This window comes from Ischnura elegans, chromosome X (assembly GCF_921293095.1).
Source record: "Ischnura elegans chromosome X, ioIscEleg1.1, whole genome shotgun sequence".
NCBI lineage: Eukaryota > Metazoa > Arthropoda > Insecta > Odonata > Coenagrionidae > Ischnura > Ischnura elegans.
In genome coordinates this window covers 86,523,263-86,536,945 of record NC_060259.1, presented here as the reverse complement: position 1 = coordinate 86,536,945, position 13,683 = coordinate 86,523,263, and the positions used below count along the sequence as shown (strand labels likewise).

The 13,683-nt window shown below is 38.4% G+C and overlaps 1 protein-coding gene across 4 annotated transcripts in view; it reads right to left on the bottom strand.

The window, feature by feature from the left end:
* LOC124170622 (protein gustavus) overlaps positions 1-13,683 on the bottom strand; it is a 95,647-nt gene that overhangs the window by 28,365 nt on the left and 53,599 nt on the right. For all 4 annotated transcript variants that reach the window (XM_046549460.1, XM_046549461.1, XM_046549462.1 and 1 more), the window contains one exon: positions 12,170-12,212. The gene's annotated coding sequence lies outside the window, so the exon portion shown is untranslated. The remainder of the gene's footprint in view (positions 1-12,169; positions 12,213-13,683) is intronic.

Here is a 13,683-nt window from a genome sequence, read left to right as displayed (position 1 = left end):
AATTTTCCGACAAAACTGTATCCCATAAACCCAGATTTGTTTAAAAAACTAACCTTCACTAATCGTGTTATTAATTTAAACTTTTTATCCAAATCGGATGTTTGATTTTAATATTCTCCTATAATGAAATGTTTCCTAAGATAGAATTAAATTTCCGAGTATTACGTGGTAATTCCATTTATAATTACAATATGTATTTCTAACGTAATAAGACATTTTTTCTTCGTATTTTAATATCAATTTATTTTCCGTTATCACGAATGTACGTAAATTTTTCGCATTATTTAACTATGAAATTGATACGCATAACTCCACATTTTTTATTCCATTTAACCCCAATTTAAATAACATACCGACTAACAAATACTATTTCAAATAAAATATTTGTTATCGTAATGCTGACAATAATGCCATGGAAAAAACTTCATCCCTAGCCAGCAATACGACAGAAGCTTATGAACACACTTGTTAAATTATCTCAGAGATTCATCATGTTATTTTCCAGTTAAAATTCTAATACATAATATCAAGGATGTTTCTCTGGACGCAATTTTGATGAAGTGGAATTATTACTTCCACTTGGCTCAAGTGATTTCTTGACATGTTACTTATTATTAGTGTTTTCTCTGTGGTGAAATACTCATCTTTGAAATATTGGTCAATTTCCGCACGGATAGATTCTGAAAATTTCAAGATCCATGCCTTTTTAAGTTTTGAAAACGTTATACGTCAAGAATGACGACAAAATACTACCTGTCAAGCAAGAGTACATCCTCGGATGGCGTTTTCACACACATCTCGGAAAAATCAGTCCCTGTAATTGCGATTCTACTTTTAACCTCCTTTCCACATTTTCAACCTGGTTAATACCATCCGTAAAAATTTGTTTCCGCTTCTCTGGCCAATATGTTGTCAAATGTCCCTGCTTTTCTGCTTTCAGAGTTAGTCTAACCTCTTTTTCTGATTTTGAATAAGAACAATCTATTCCATTGTGTATTGGAACCTTTGGCTAGAAGTTATTAGCGAGATTTTCTATTCAGTCAGGCTATCCGTGCGGTTAGTACTACGATTGGTTGATTTTCTTGAATCATGACGTCAAGGTAAAAAATACACATTTTTGAGCCCTAATCTGAAATGAGCTCGGGCTCGTAAGAATATATAGAAGCCCAAAGATTCTATGCAGGGGATGATAATGTTTCAAAATTAACCCGGTGAATTATTTATGAGATAAATATGGTGATATACGCCCACTAAAGACTTCCACTGAGAAACTGCTCCTTAAAAGTGATGCGTTTATATAAATTTTGACGATAATAAATAGTTTCTATGAATTCGCCTAAGCAATTTTACCCTTTTCTAAGTTTACTTTTAATTAAAAAATATACATTGTGCGTAACCAGTCGGTGTCAATGTAAACACTGATAAAGAACTAAATAGGGTAGTTTCCTTCATCAAAGAAACCGAAAGGCATTGATTGCGATTTGTTACCCACAATTACTGCATTCATAATATACAAATTATTTCGTTTTAGAAATACCGGTTTAGACGAATGGCAATGGTCCATTTTTATCCTTATTTGAAAAGGGCCAGATTGGCGCCCATGCGATGCCACTCCACGTGACGTCACAGGGACCTAGTTTCTATAGGAGAAGATAGGAGTTATACATCGTCTGAGATTACCAATGCATGCATGAGGCGCAGAGCTCAGGGAAACATGTCTTAATAATCACCTATTAAAACTGGCTAAGGTCGGAAAGTTTTCTCCGTTTGATAAGGTATTAATAAACCTTTTTTAAGCCAAGCGCTACCAGACAGCAAGGTACTCAGCTACCCTCTAGCATCCTGCGTCCTATCAGCGCTCAGAGCCTCGATCAAGGTCACCTCACAAGGCGGGAGGGGGAACCAGAAATACGTCACACGGAGAGATTTCCTTACCTGTCGCGTTTTCGCGCGCTTGAAAATTTTCACTTTTCATTTAATCGCGAAAAATGGATATCGTCATTTAAAAATCTAAAAGCGTGAAATACGTACTTACGTACGTACTTACGTACGTATACGTACGTACTACTTATATCTTCCGATATAGGCAATAAAAAAATAATAGGAAACCACCCTATTAGAGCGAAGGTCGTTGATCTTTCACCTAGTTTATCTCTTCGAAGCTGGACAATTTTGAAAAAAGAGTATTGGCTTTAATTGCATCTTGATTCTTAGCATGTGGTGAATGATCTCCCTTTCCTCGGTAAAAATGAGATTCACTCTAAGACACTCTACTATTCACTCTACATAATAATTGGTATCATTGAGCTGTAGCTGCGGAATGGAAGAAAATTTACATCTGATAGGTGACTATTTCATAAGTTTTAGCTATGTCAATAAACTTCGAAGCTATGGAGTAAAATTTAGTATAATGACAAGGGGCGAAAGATTCTTGATGTCATAGAACATTCTTGCAACTTCATTATATAACACTGTTGAAATGATTCTTTTTGAATGAGATATGGATTTCTGGCCATAAAGAAATCGCACTAAAAAAAGCAAAATTCGAATGCGACGAAATGGCGCGTCCGGTCCCTATAGCGTTGATTAAATTAATCCTGGATCACACGATCATTTTTCTATCCCTCATAGTGATAGCTCTAGCGATCGCTTTTCAAGGACCAAAAGAAATTGATCGCTCGACCCATTATTTTCTGAATCACACGGTCATTTCCGCCGTCCTTTTTTCCGTACTTCTTCCATATCTTTCCGTGTTTACAATTGCCACTCCAAATAAAGTCAAAGTGGCGTTGCAATCGCTTTTAAAGGCCGTACTGTCTGATTGGCTAAATAACGGTACCAGCGATGGTTCCCGCGACGGAAAAAAAACGTGCCGAAAAATGGAAAATAGGATGGGACCATCCATCATAATTTTGGAGCCATCGCGGAAAACGATCGCGAGAAACAATCATTTTTCCACCATCACTGGAGCGATCACTCGACCTGTCGCTTGAAAGGGACGGAAAAAAATAATCTTGTGATTTAGACTTTACGGTAAATTCGGAGTGCATCGTTACCACGTTCCTCAGGGTCGTTGCTCACTCCAAGTGCATACCGTCGTCTTCTTCTTGGTCCATCTTTCCCAATTCTTCTCTGCTGGAACATGCTTCTCCGCATGAATTTGCATGGACGCACATCGACCAAGGGTGAATCATACGGATTCGCGACAGTTGATTCATAAAAAGTCTGCAAAAATTTTGCCAATGAGTGTATATACGCCTCATTTGCTCGCATTCCGGCGCCTGCGTCGTGAAGATACCAAATGCGAGAACTGTACGCCTTATCAGTGCAAGCTGTTGGACGGAAATACTTTAAGTGCTGTGACGAGCATTCCAGGCTAGGCCAGGCTATTTAACGCTAACGGAGCAATTCCTGGGTCGGTGACTTTATTGCAAAAAATGCTGATTTTGCCTCTCGATGCATAACTATTCGGCCATTCACCTCTTCATTTCTGGTACCTAAATTTTGAATTCGTATCAATTTTGCCATGTAAGCCTAACATTAATAAATACCTGCAATGGGGGTGACAAGTGTCATATAGGGGAAAATAACTATAATCGGCAGGTTCAGAGTAAAAATAGGGCTTGCTGTATTCCTAAGCAAGTTAGTGGTAAATAGTCCATATTTTTTTAACGTAGATGTGTGGAAATTGTTGGTGATACTCAGGGAAGAAGAGGGTAAAATCGATTCTTTTTAAGTGCGGCCCAGTCACTGGGCACGCGGTAAACCGTGACGCATCGAATATTGGAGGGCATTACGGTTTTATTGCCTCTGTTACTCCTATTTTACATCTAATTAAACCAATTAAACTTCATGTGCGCTGACATGATCATATTACCAGGAAATAAATTTTTGTATAAGAGTCCTTTAGAAAATAATATGCTTCTAAAATTACGAAAATTTGAGCATTAAGCATTGCCCAATATTCTACGAATTGGCTCCTTTGAATTCGGATTGTTTGATGAAACAATTTTTTCATTGCTTCACACACTACTCATTACTCCGTCTGGTGTTGGTGAAGTGTGATGAAAGTGATTACGACTCCCTATCAGAATATAAGACAGGTGACAATAAATAGTATCGATCGAGGTGACGTTAATTCTGTGAACGAAAAAAGAAAGTACATAAAGAGCATGATTTCATTAGTTTATAAGTGTTATCATCATTGCGCAGTGCATGGCGCGAAAGAAGTAAGAACTTGAGCTCACGGTTCTCGTTAGTACAGGAGCTAATATTTAATGAATGACCTGTGTGTTACTGTGAAATAAAATTACTTGAGTCTGGACATGATCAGTAGGGAAGCAAGGGGTTTAAGAAAGATTGTTTCAATTACTTTTGGATTGGTAAGTTTGGTTGACTGTATGCTTGTTGTTTCTACGTGATTCGAGAATCGATTGTGATATTTTTTCAAATTTTCCGTTAGAAGAACTATATAAATAAACTTATTAATATCAGCGTTAACTATTCTATCAGCACGTGTGTGTTACTAGATCCATTGTGCCAGAGTGCCACTAAAATATAAACTGTATTATGTGACTTCTCCATACTTTCCAAACTATATTCGCTAGTTGCCACTCTTTTTTTCTCACTCTTGTTCTTTTTTCAATTGGCGTTTTCATTACATTTGCCCATTTTATTTACTGCTGAATCATAAGTATTTCCCACGTGAGTAGATATTCCATTAGAATTTCTGAAACTTGATCCAGTCATTATAATTGATTCATGGAGATGATTTCTCTCAGTCTCTCTTTCTGTCTTCTTTTGAAAAAATAGGAGGAACCGTTTGTGCCGGTGATAACTTTCCCGAGATGTGTGTGAAACCGCCATCCGAGGATGCAGCACTCTTGCTTGACAGGTAGTATTTTGTCGTCTTTCTTGACGTATAACGTTTTTAAAACTTAAAAAGGCATAATCTTGAAATTTTCAGAATCTATCCGTGCGGAAATTGACCAATAGTTCAAAGATGAGTATTTCACCACAGAGAAAACACTAATAATTAGTAACATGTCAAGAAATCACATCAATCAAATGGAAGTAATAAGTCCTCTTAACACTTTCAGCCCAAAGGTTAAAATTTGTACCTTTGCCGAGATCCGAAATTTTTTTTTCATCATTTAGGCTTAGAAGTGTTACATTTTGCCAAAAATGATATAAATAAGTCTTTATGTACAAAATTTTTATATTATTTAAGATTTTATTCGCCGTCATCCTTATATGACGCCCAGATCTGGCGGAGCGAATACTACTGCAATTCACAAGAGCGAGAATTTAAGTTAATACTTTTTTCCCGAATCTATAATTTCTCCTTTTGAGTATTTTTCTTTCTTTGGAATAAAGCTCGACGTACTTGAGCAGCTGAGTATTTACAGTAACCACTATATTCCTACTTTAGGGTTTTTAAGCGATTCAGAAAGTAATTCAGAATTTTAAGTAATTCAGTATAATATATTGTGGCAGTAATAAGGTCTTTTTCGGAGATATAAATGTAAACATCCTAGTCCCAAATGCTTAATTTTTAGTACTATTAACTTCTTAAGTCTTGTGGTCTGAATTGCCTGATAAACGGGCCCGACAGAAAAACGGTTAAAAATTTGTTATATATCAGTCATAATTTTTCTAGATTAATAAATATATTATTGTAGGTTTTACTCTTTTTAACCTGATTTTTAACATCCAAGGATAACTGATCATTCACTGATATCACTCAACCACTGTACTATGACAGTAAAGGCAATGCAACCAACCCCAGAAAAAATGCAACAACAAAATTAACTGTAAATACAGCATAGATCCTGCCTGGAACCCGAGAATATACGGAAATACGGGAATCTTAGTGATAATTACCAGACACCAAGCTCGGGTTGCCAGACTCTGCCCAATAAACCAGCCATTAATTGGCTATGCTTGCTACGTTCAAGCAACGCGACTGAGACTGAGTATACGTAAGATATATACGTATATACGTACGTAGTATACGTATATAATGTAGAACTCCAGCAGTAGATGACATTACGGAAGAGCAAAGGCAAGGGAAACTCATGTTGCCATGTGGCCACCAGAGTTAGTGTCCAAACAAGTAAAATACATTCAAAACGCTATTATCAAACCTTGATTGGAATATTGGTTTCGTAGTGAAGGCCAGACGACCCAAGGCAGGGGTCATTACCAGGGTCCCAACTCAAAGCAAACCCTTTTTTGGAATCTTTTTCCCGTTAAAGGGAATAATTCCGGTCTTCGGAAGGCGGCCATCATAGAGTGAGGCACCCCCAGAGGATGTACCCAGTACAGTTTGTACTTAGCAGTAGATTAACAGACTAATCGACCTCCCGACGAACTGTGGGCTAAAATCCAAAAAGGACGAAAAATGAAGTTCGCTCAAACCAGCCAGGTTCACATCGCGAAGCATATGCTCTTTCAAATAGGGTACGACGCAGAACACAAAATCAACCACGAAAATATATGAAGGTAGATAAGTAGTGCATAAAGGGGTATCTTCTGGGAACAGAATATTTTTGTGAAAAATGCCTAATTATAAACCTCCATGTAAGTTATCATTTAATGTTATTGTATCGATACTTCAATTTCAAATTTTCAGCTCTTCAAATCTTCTTCTGCTTCAAATTTTTTTAATGCTTCCCAAAAGAGTGCTGATTTATCGTCAAATTTAATTTTTAACGGCAAATCTTGTTTTGATGTACGACGAGTAACACAGTAACACACATGCTGAGTTCTAAAAGGAAGCATGTAGAAAAATATCCAGAAGTAAATTCTTACCAGAACGAGCTATTGGATAATAAGCATTTTCATAAAATGCTTACGCGTCCACTCATGGACCAAAGTCGGTGACACTTATGTCGTCTGAGCGAGGAAGGTACACGATATCCGCGCGTGAAGACATTGGAATGCCAATTAAATGACAATTTTATCTGAATTGATAGTTTACCAATAATTTTAATTGATATTGCCTGATTTTTCGTAAATGGATAATTCAAGATAATTTTGTCTTAATTCCAACTTCTCGACACGCCGGCGATTTCACGACGTGGGAATTGCAAGGGCGCAATTCATTAATGGTTATGGATGAAATATATTTGTGATGATTTTCTTAAAATTTTGGATTGCCCATAGGCCTGTTGGGGTGGCAGTGATTGAGGGGTAAAGGAGAAGGCTCGTGGCCCTGCAGATGCACCAGCAGGCGCCCGCTCTAACTAGCTGAGGACGTTCTACTGTTCTTGCGAGCCCCAGAATGCTGGTTTTACATCCTTGCTAGATATGCTTCTTCCCAGGTTCCCACAAACTTTGGAAATTATCCAAATTTATGCTTTTCAAGCCTTTTTTGTCTCCTGTTTGATGGGAAATTTTTATGCATAAATGAAAGGGCCTTACAATGGATTGAAAATAAACACGTGAAATACGGGAGGTGGAATGGCTAAGATGATTCGCCAATTCTTCAATTAATCCTATCGTAACGAGTAGAATGATTTAATAATAATGTAAGTATATTTGAGCCGTAGTCCGGTGTTTCGTGGAGCGATAGGTGCAAGAGGGAAAATCCCGTCAGCCGAGAGGGGAGGAAGTGAGGAAAATAAAGGTATCTCTTGCCGTCAGCCCATCCCCTCAAATTGCTTCCATGTCGCCAATTTTCTATAACTACAAGGCCAAAATCTTGAAATTTTTCGTGACCTCGTTATTTTCTGTTGCAGAACCTAGAAATGACACCCCCAGTGAAACTGGGTATACCAAAGTCCCAAAATGATCTCGGAAAATTTGTTTAAATTAGCAACTGAAAACAGCATTTTAAGTAATATCTAAGACTAAATTTATTTAAGCTTTTGATGTTTCTGTTTTCACTGCACTTGACTGTAAAGGTTTCGTACTTTCTAAGGACGAATTACCATTGAGGTGGGGGGGGGGGGAGGGCAAGGGGAGCCTTCCCCCATTATAACTCCGCCCATGAAACTTAGGGATTTCGGAAAACAAATTGAGGTCAAACAAAACTCAAATATGATACAACGGCAAAAGAAAACGCGTTCAATCGTCAGAGCGAGTGGCGCGATAAGTTAAATGGATTGCGCGATTGTGGTCATCCCTGAGGATGTTATGAGAGGACAATTCTTTACACCTGAATAAAAAAGATTCCCACCCTAACTCATGGAAATACGGCTCTCCTTATCGTCATAAATAATTGAAAAAAGTATCCTATCGCTGTTTTCTTTCAATTATCTCGCGAGAGTTCCACACATTTGCAGCATACTCCAGGGTGGATTTAACATTGGCATGGTTGTAATGCCAGGTAAGACATATCTTGTTTACCTTCGAATCACACTACATGAGAACACTCGCGAGAATAAATCTTACTTTACACTGAGCTTTGCGGATAAATATGATACGGAAGTACATACAAGTCCGAATTGTTGAATTACTGATATATAATATCCACTCGCTGTGACAGCATATTTTTCAGTTATCGCCTTACCATCGTCTTATTGTAGGTCTCTTAGCAGCAAGAAAGGTATGAATTCCGTGTGGATAATTGTAAAGATGGGAGGAACCATCTCAAGAGAAAACACAATTGCAATAACCATGGTGACAGCAGTTTTTATTTTACTTTTTGTTAGATGTAAAGGCCGTATCACACTAACGACGGCGGCCGGCGCTGCGGCTGCGACTGGCCCGTCGACCAATCAGAGCGAGGCAGTCGACGCTGCGACTGGTATAGCCGACCGGCTATTCTTCTGAGTCGCAATCGCAGCCAATCAGAGAGCTCCATTTGAATCTCGCGCGCTTGCGGCAGACGTTTTTGTTTTGGTTGCATGTAGTGGGGGTAGTGGGGAAAGCCGGGGAATAACGCTGTGATCATTTCGGATATTTAAACTGAAAAAATGCTACCGAAAATTTCCTACAGTAGAACTGCCTTAATTTCAACAATTGCTGCTCCCAATCCATTCTTTGGGCTTTAGTAAACAAACAACCTACAAACAGAAACGTTTATAAGTGCGCATGCGCGATCGTGGCGTCGGCCGCAATGTGTGAGGGGGTGCAGTCGCAGCCGCAATCGCGGTCGCAGCGGCGGTCGCTGTCGCTAATGTGATAGGCCCTTAAGGGGTCCGCCAAGCACTACCTAAGTTGTTTTGGGTCGGAGAAAGGGGATTCTAAAGCCTTGCCTTATGTAGGGGGTCCGAAATCAACATTGTAATACTTAGGTAATACTCTATTTCACTGAGGGAAAACATTGTCGCTCTCAATGACTGAAATATATCAGCGAAATTTATCCGTCTCGTACTTTGCTGCGCAGGATATCTCTGTTCCCGGCAAATAATCTAAAATAATTTGTTGCGCGTCATTTATCGATAGTGTTATTTCTACCAATTTCTTGTGATGGAAGGCACATTCATCAGTTGTGTTATTTTTCAATTTTGAAGAGTTCGTAACAAAATTTATTAATAAATAATTCGACAATAAGCACTCACCGTTCTACGGACTGAAGGGAACGAGCCATTTGCTATAGTTGATGCTTAACTCGTGACATATCACGTGAGCATGAGAAAGGCTACGGTAGATTAGCCTCCTGACTGTATGTAACCTTGTCGTACTGGTTATCGTTAGAGGGGGGTCAAATTGGCTTGTGCGAGTGCTGCGTCCAAGGAATGGAGGAAAGCAAACGAGGCTTGATATAGTCAACTGTGAGAAACTTGCTGAAGAATAAATACATCACACATCTAGCCAATTAATTTTTTAAGTATTTTAGAGAAAATCGTCTAAATTAAATATGCATTTAATGTGAAATGAAGACAAAGTTTGGTATGAAATTCCTATGCGCTTATGTCTTGTGCCGAATATATCTTAAATAAATGCAAAAAACTTTTCCACCACAATGTAGAGATGGATGATAGCTACATCGAACTCCGCGGGGAAAACACGTTCTCAGCCCATAGAAAAAAAACCAAATGAATATCTTTGCGGAATTCCACTAAAAATGGATAATGGAATGGATAATTTATTTTATTTATTTCCAAATTTCCCGTAAACAGCACTTTAAGGCCTTTACAACGGAGGATAAACAATACACAACACAAACATCCATGCCCTGAATAGGGACCACCAACCCAGGTGGGATTCGAACCCACGACCTACGGATTGGCAGGCGAGGACATCACCCCACCGCCACCGAGGCCGGAAGGCGATAAATAAATATCCTCCGCACTGAAAATTACAGTGAAAGCAATTCTTCTCTAACAAACGTAATATTCGTAAAATTCCACTTTGAAAATTGTATAGTAATCTTGCGCTCCAAGCAACCCATCGCCATGTTTGCTGAGCGTGACGTCCAGTAAACACTACGTTTACGTGGTGCCAGTCGACTGCAAGTTTGTCTAAGTTTTAGAAAAACCTATGTATCTCTCAGTGCTTTTTTCTCAGTTCAATTTATTTTTTCCATAGCAATACATGTTAATTTCGTCATCAGTCATGTAAAAGATTTTTACTGAATAATTGACAGGTTTAAAGAATGAATGCATACTGGAAGATATGCCTAATATGTTCCGTTGTATTTCATCAAAACTTTAATTTCACATGTTCCAATATTGCACCCAGTACACATTAAAAGCAATGAGTAAATGACAGTAGTTAAACGAGATACAAACCAAGCTCTTAGATTTCTAGAAAGCGAGATAGTTGATTTAATTTATCTTACATTTTAATTTCGCGGTTTCTCAACTTCGCTCCGATAAATCTTCAGTGCTGGAGAGGAAATCAGCAACCATGAATCAATCTACCTTCAGAATGTTCCCAGAATGCGCCTGTACGAAGTCAAGTTGCGCAATACGTATACCGTAAAATCTTTAAAGCTATTCACAACTGTTTTTGACACACCCTTCAATTTATAAATCAGTATCGTCGTAGGGTATTTGTTATCGTCGTTCCTGTTTGTTATGGCCACGGAGCGAATCTGCTTACTCGCATTCTGACGTCACAGGGCGTTCTTGTAACGCGAAAGAATTTCGTATTTTTCGCGAACTTTGAAGCTCTGCAGCAACAAGAATACTGAGAATTATGAATTCATATTTTGCATACATTAATAAATTTAACTTACTTATCTATACATGGAAAATAAATTACCATTTTAATTTTAGGAAAGCACCCCATTATGCCCTGATAAAAATTCGACCATTTGAGAGAGTATTTCAAGAAAAAATAAAGGTGTTTCTTAAATCCAAATAGCACTTCATTAACAGTTCAATTCCAAAAAGAGATGGTTAATGTGCAAGATGAATGTGGCGTTAATTGCTTCGCTGAAACGGCCATAATTGTCCGGCGGAGTACAGCGGAAAAACATGACGCGCAAAGCACATAAGTCGGGGAACACCGGAGGTGCTTAGTCATGGGTAAATGAAATTACCAGTTTGCTTTGCATTAATAGAAGAAGATCACCGAAGTGACTTCGCGGACTATCTGGAAAATCTGGACTATCAGGAAAAAAACTTTTTTGTGAACAAAACGAAATATTCCCTACCTATTCTCCTTCCCTAACATAACCAATCCCTCCCAATGCCCACAAACGAAACAAAGAGTTTGCAAGCCCCAAAACCCCTCTCTCACAATCTGTTTGGTCCAGTCATTCACTCCCTTCCCAGCGACACCTTCACTTCCTCGTCTTCCCGCCCCAACACCCTGTTGTTATATATAAACGCGGCTTTATTTATTCTAATAAGAAAGGGAAAAATATTAAAAATATGAAGGAGAAAAATACCAGTTGGCATTATTAAACATGAGGAAATATTGACATTCACAATAAAAAAGACACGAATAATACTAAAATATTTTTTTAAATCCCATTTACTACCTATTTGCTCTTCTAATGCTACGGAAAATTGCCTAATTTATGTCAAAATATGTTAGCTGTAAGTATCTGTTTTCAAATAAACCACACTCAAAACCGACAAAATAAAGAAATGCGCTAAGATCCATCTATTGTAAACTTGATGGCTGGAGTGAGTCACTGGAGCAGCATTATAATTCGAGCCTTCGTCGCGGCTACCAATAGCGTACAAAATTAATTCTGTAATTGAAAATTTTTACAAATTAATTTTAATTATACATATCATTCGAGAGAACATGGATGGTTACTCACAAGAGATGGGGTCCGAGGCGAGGGGTTCGCTGCAAAGCCGCTCCTGCAAATGAGAGAAGAAATCAAGTCAAATTCAAGAAAACGAACAGCAAATAGTACCAATTACACCAAGTAAGGCATTTTAAACACGAGTACGTGCAAGTTGCGGTCATGCCAGCCACATTCTACCATGCTTTTCAGCCCGCACCGAGTGAATATATCGATGTTATTTTCCTTATTTTACATTAGGAGCATTCATTACACATCGGGTCATTTGGTTTCATCGTGGTGCCCAAAATTTTATTTCTTCAATCTTGGTCTTTTTTGCCTGAAGAATATACTTCTTCTCCCACGTAAAAGGCATTCAGGTGTGATTCATAATAATTAGGTTCCCGCGGAAGCTTGTGACACTGCGAAATTGATGCTTATTGGGATTGGCATCGCCTGCTAGGGTTGTCAATGGTGGAATGGTAGCATCCACGGGCTCTTGTTCCAATTTTTCGCGGCCAAATTGAAAATTTTTCGCAAGATGATAAAGAATTTTAAGTCACCAGGTATTCACGGATAAATCGGGGTCCTCAAAGCTGATTGATCGCGCCACTGGTTCACCACCCTGAGGATTGTGTATAGGTATAGAGGGCGATTTCTATCTGTCGCCACTCATACCTGATCTGAAGATGGGGCCAGCATAGGCCACGAAACGTAATCTTGAGAACGATGTCATCTTTGACACAGTGAAACCGAAAGCCATGGATAAAACTATAATCCAGCGCTACGAAAGCCTCAAGCAGAAATATTTATTTATTTATATAACGCCAAAAACAACACTAAGACCTTTACATTGGGTTTATAAACAAATAAATTATATAAATATAATTAAAAACATTTATAAAAATAATCTCATAAATAACAACCACTTTCAACATATGCAATACATACAAAAGGTGGGTGTTAAAAAGATAGTCTTTTCAGTTGGTTATTAAAATTGGTGCGGGAGGCAAAGAGGTCAAGAGAAGAGTACGTATTTGAGATTGAATTGAAAATGGAAGGTAAGCGGTAGAAGAGAGATCTATGACATATTGCCAGACGGAAATTGGGCTGGTGTAAAGCTTCAGTATTGCGGGTTTTGCGAGCAGGAATGCGGAGTGAAAAGAACGTTAGGAGATCAATGCATTGATGATGCAGTGAAGAAATTTTATGTCTGACGTCAATCGGCGGTGGATGGTGTTTAATAATCCAAATGAATGAAGTATTTCGGCACGTGAAAAGAATCTGAGGTGAGGTATGCGATGGCGAACTATTGCTAAGAAGAAATTGAGTGGACGGTTGAGTAGTTTTAGTGTGGTTGGAGAAGCAGTTGGCCAAATGGGAGAGCAATATTCAAGGATGGGTTGCATACATCCAATGAAGACGGATTTTAAGGCACTCGGTTAGTATAAGTAAAAGTAGTGTAAGTAAATATAAGTAAAACGGTTTCATATTGAATTAATGAACTTCCCAAGGAGAAATCACAATTCATCTTTCCATTTCAAAGA